Raw genomic sequence first — 6,000 nt, 5'->3', positions numbered from 1 at the left:
TAAATATTGTATATATCTTTCTATACCATGAATATTGTTTATATATACCATGAATATTGTTTATATCTTTGTTATATCTTTCTATACCATAAATATTGTATATATCTTTCTATACCATGAATATTGTTTATATCTTTGGTATATCTTTCTATACCATAAATATTGTATAAATCTTTCTATACAATAAATATTGTTTATGTATTTCTGTTATATCTTTCTATACCATGAATATTGTTTATATTGATTTTATATCTTTCTATACCATGAATATTGTTTATATCTTTGGTATATCTTTCTATACTATGAATTATTGTATCTTTCTATACTATGAATACTGTTTATATCTTTGTTATATCTTTCTATACCATGAATTGTTTATATCTTTGTTATATCTTTCTATACCATGAATATTGTTAATATATTCGTTTTGTCTTTCTATACCATGAATATTGTATTTATCTTGCTTTTATACTTTTCTGTTTAACCGGTCAATAAGGGATTCCAAACATTTTGAAACTATTTTCTGTTTTGTAGTGATATACCGGTAGTATTAGCTGCGTGATAAGATATGATTGTTTTATTGTTTATTCATCTCTTTAATTTATTGAGCCATTTAAATAAAACTGGATGATAGGAGGAACTTTGATAGAATTAAAAAAAAAATAATTGTCTCTGATTTAAAAAATATTTTATGGAATTCCTGATTTTAAGGAACTTTAAAAGTAACATTAAGGTACAAATTGCTGTGTATATACACATGATGGTTTTAAATAAAACAGCTTTAAACCATGTTTGGATTAAACATGAAAATAGAATGATCATTAATGGTAGTTGTAAATAATACTAATAATCCCAATATCAATATTAATAATATCTCTGTTATGAGAATAAAAGTTGTTTTATTACCTTGTTTTTAGAGCTGCAGCTAAACACAATGCTCCTGATTTATCATAGCTCTGCAAGACTGGAGAAGATTGATGATCATGGATGAACCAGGGTGATCCAGCAAACCTGGATTGGACTTAGTCTGGGTTTTGCTATTAAAACAATAGCAAACAATTTTTAAGAATTACATTACAGGTTTGCTGGATCAACCAGGTTAACATATGATAATCTGTCGGAAAGCTTTAATAAATGAGGTCCCGTGCATTTATTTTATGAGAACAGTATTTTGACAATAACTATAACAGTTGTCAGAGTTGCTGTAGCAACAACTGAGAACTTGGTTACTACAATGACAGCTAAATTCCGGTGAGTGAAGGGTGATCTCTCTGTCAAGTTATGCTCTCCAAAAATTTTAAAATTACAGCAGGGTGCAGGAAGTAAGCTGTTTATTTGAGGAATTACCGAATACAACTACAACACTACCAGTTTATGATGTGGTGACTGGATTATTTTTATTTTTGTTTCATGTTTTTTTTCTTTTGTTTGTAGTTGTTTATAGTCTGTCCTTTCTGCAATAAAACACACTTACCTGCCTTATTGCAATCTTTTCTGTACTACCCACTAAGCTGTGCATGCAAAGTTCAGTGTATGATCCACTAATGCCCTGATGCCAGCAAATATATGAACGTGCATCTGTGGGAGTCAGATCATTCTGGCTTGACCGATCAAAATGATCAAATACCCAAACCTAGGAGTGGAGAGAATGGACCTGATTTATTAAAGCTCTCCAACATCGGAGAGAATACACTTTAATCAGTGAAGCTGGGTGATCCAGCAAACCTGGAATGGATTTCTTTAAAGTAATTTGCTATTTATTAGCAAATGTTTTCAATTCTGGACCAGATCCATTCAAGGTTTCCTGGATCACCCAGCTTCACTGATAAAAGTGTATCCTCTCCAGCCTTGCTAAGCTTTAATAAATCACGCCGAATGATGTTGTTTTTTGTCAATGGGGGACAGGAGTAGAGGTTTTACCTAAATAATTGCAAACATACATTTTTTCTTTATTGCAGAAGAATCATTACTTGTCCCTTCTGCAATAAACAACCTGCCTGCACACACTTTTTTTTACATTGTTTACATTTAGGTTCACTATAATTTTAGTTTAAAAGGTCACCATAACCAGGAATAAATTATCTCACAATTCCAAAGGATTCCAAAACAATGACCAGCCCGGATCTACTATATTACATGTATATTAGGTCTTTCTGCCTCCTGTGATCAGGAAGATGTCCTTGCTATGTGACAACACTTGTGTAATAGGATGCAGAGCACTGGCCCCTAGACACTGATAGGTGCTGTGTATGGGAAGGTTAGTGGTCATTATAGAATACCACTAGAATAAGTCCCTCAGCTGATCCGCAAATCTGCTGCACACGTTGTGTTCAATAGGGCAAGGTCAGAACAGACATGTCACTGGCCCCAGTAACAGCAAGGCCAATGAATGATTCACAAAGCAAACAACTGAAAAAGGATTCCAGAGAAGTTTGCTGAATGATACCAGGCATACTGCACTCATTTATTTACATGTATTTGTAGGATTTACTTTCATTTCTCCTCTATTGACAAAGCCTGTATGGCAGACAGACATCCACAGCAATAAACAACTGTAAAGACGGTAATAGATATGATAACAGTTATTACTTTCATAGCCACACAAGAGCTTCTGATCTGATTTTGTTATAATATATACACTGTGCAGAACACAGTACATGAGATCCCTATAGGGTGCTATTTGCAATGCTGGATAAATTTAACCCTGTCACCAACTTAAAAAATGCAAGCATAGAAAAAGTAATTCAATTGCATACCTGCAGTGTTTTTTTTCCTCTTGAATTAATTTTTTTTTATTGACTTGCAATGCAACTTTAAACTTGCTAAAAAATGTTACTTCCTTGGAATATCTTTCTCGAGTGTCTAATTACTGTTTGTGCTGACCCAGGTAATATGCCCCTCCGTTCACCTCCCTACATAACCTTTCATGTAGTTGCTAAGGAGAAGCAAAGAAAATACTATAGAGTAGCATTTCTCATTTCTCTTTCTATTATTGAGGAGCCCCTAAAATAATTATCCTGTCTTGGGGAAGTCAATATTATTGGGGGTCAGTGGAAAGAATGCCTCCTTGGAGTGGTGGCTGAAAAAAACACTACTAAAAACATCATAAAAGTCATGCAGCTGGCTTCACCAAGTGGTGTTGTACCATAAATATTCAGGCATCATCAAATGGTAAGTCAATTAGCCACAGTTAAAGAAACCCCTAGGAGTCTATGGAGGATCCCTTGGTTATGAATGGCTGCTATAAAGAGTCTGTGAAGTGAGGGGGTCTGCTGACATCATATCTACAATAATAGTGCCCAGCACCAGTCTCAGGGCTTTTGGATATCTACACAAGGGATGCATCTACAGATAAATAACATGTAAAAAACACATTTAATGCTCATATAATGTAACTGGATGATTTTGGTAAACTGAACGGTCTCATGAAATAGCCAGCATTATTGGGAACCACACAAAGTCCTAGGACTAACTAAATGCATGGGCACGCCATACTGGATCTCATCTGAAAGAATAATTACCATTTTCAAAGCATGGAGAACTGGGGAAAAGAATATACAAAATTTCAGGTTTCAAGGTGGTAAAGGAAAGTTATCTTGAAAGAAAAAGGAAGACTGCCAATTTTAAGTTTTACTGAAAGTTCTCACTTTAATGCCAACTACACTGCTTCAATACGTTGCATAATTGACCCAGGACAAGCATTGAGAGAAGAATGGTTTTCCTAAATGTTTTTTAGGAGTAGGAGAATGCCAAAACCAGACAGGACGTAGCAATGGCAGATTTTATTTATTTTTTTGAAAAGAGAATATATTAATGTATTACAGTATCTACGTCAATGAATTGGTTCTGCTTCCTGCCCTCTTACCACCTACCTCATGTCCTGAATTTCTGCTTGGGCTAGCGATGCAATGACACTGAAGTTAGGAGGATATGCTGAGAAAAACACTCTGCACACATTGGGCCCAATCTATCAAAGCTCCCCAAGACTTAAGAAGATAGAGCCTGGAAAAAATTAACCAAGGTGATCCAGCAAACCTGTAAACCTAGCTGGATCACCCAGGTTCCCCTATGATAATCTATCTTCTCTAGTTTTAGAGAGCTTTACTAAATCAGGTCCATTGCATCAGTAGACTATAAACCAAAGACCAGAAAAATAGGTACATATTCAGTTTGCTTTTCATCCAGTTTTATTTTTAAGTGTACAGAGTCAGTGAATCACACAATTACACCAATGCAATGTACAAATCAGGGAGGGAGATGGGAATCTTTTATTGTACACAGTAATATATTATACACAGTCATGAACATGATTTGTGGGTGGTTGTGTGTTGCGTCTGACAGCCAGGAACCATAGACTGCAGACTACTTCGACTATTCAGAAACTGCAGCCAACAAATACTTATAGACACAAGTCCTATACAATTTATATACCCAAAATCTACAAAACATAATAAAGGTTATTCTTATCCTTTTGCTTATCATCATGACTATCAAGCAACATTGCTTTAGAGGGAAGAGACTATTCAGCTCATAGTATGTCACCCTTCTGGCTACATTTGGGTCTGAAAAAGTTGGAGCAGTATATGTCTCTAAAAGGTCCACACAATGACAGATTCTGAAACGGGCACACTGTCTACTGCTGAACCAACAAAGCAAGCAGAAGGGATGTTTTCAGTGTAAGAGTTATTTTACTATTAAAGATGTGCCGTTAAAGGAAAAGGAAAATAGTGATTGCAACTTGATGACAACAAATTGTAGAGTAGAAGTATGAAACCTCTGGAACGCTCCTAGGAACAAATGCACTGTGTAAAATTATATATACATACACATACCGTACAGGAAAGAACAAAAAATATGGGAAAATCTAGGCACCTGAAGATCTTGACACATTATAGCCCTATTATCTACCAGTGACATTTTGGAAGAGCACAGACAAAAAGATTTGGTTTTCTATGCTCATGTTATGAACATTTTAATTTCATTTTAGGATCTTCTAAACAAGAAAAGCAGGTATAATCACAACATGAAGAATGGGAAGATATAAACATGTTTCAGCTGCATCTACTAGCTCCTTTCATAAAATAGCCCTCAAGGACTAAGTGGATAAAGTGGTGGGAACAAATGTAAGAAATGTTTCATACAGAATAAAGGAAATGGCTACCCTTCTAATTCTGCTTCAGGAGAAACTTCTAGAATTCCTGCATCCATAAGTTTTGTATTAGGCACCAGGTAGATCAATACTGCTTTTGCTATCTATAAAACTGTAGCACACCATTGAATGTTTGGGATGGGCAATTGTCTTGCAGGTAACATCAAATTCTAATGTCATTGTCTACAACACGTGTTCTGTGTAGGTTCAGAAGAAATACTTGAAATGTTTGAAGGATATTCAGTGCCAGAGACGAACATAATACTCGGTCTTTAGAAAAGAGATGGTTTGTTTTGGCACTGTCTAAAAAGCTGAAATATTTTAAACATTTGTTAAGTTCAAGCTTGCAGATTTGAACTAATTGTACCTTTCCAAAATCCCATCTCATGTTACCCTGTAGACAAGGTGATATACGTACAGGCACAGGCAACACTCTTTTCTTGCAGAATGCAATCTCCCAGCTCTAGTGTTTGCATTAGCATTCAAAAGAGCAAATCACTGTGAGCCATACTGTCATTGCTGAGCATGTGGCCCATGTATTATACTGATGAGAACTCAGTGCCCTTCACATCAAAATGAATGCAACATCATGAGTGGACTGAAAATTACTTTACCAAAAGATTTGAGGAGACAAAAAATGAATCCGGTTAGTTAGAAAATTTAGTCCAAATGCCTTCTCTCATTCATCATTTTACAATCCAATTCATATGTTTACATACCTCTGGCAGAGTTTGTGCAAATTTGCTGCACCAATGCCAAAATCAGCTTGCTTACAATTCACCAAACAGACCCTAAAGAAACCCTAATTGTTTGGAACAAAATAACATGGAATAGAAATACCAAATTAGAAC

Source organism: Pyxicephalus adspersus, chromosome 12 (assembly GCF_032062135.1).
Source record: "Pyxicephalus adspersus chromosome 12, UCB_Pads_2.0, whole genome shotgun sequence".
Taxonomy (NCBI): Eukaryota; Metazoa; Chordata; class Amphibia; order Anura; family Pyxicephalidae; genus Pyxicephalus; species Pyxicephalus adspersus.
Note: the sequence above shows the minus strand (reverse complement) of the source record.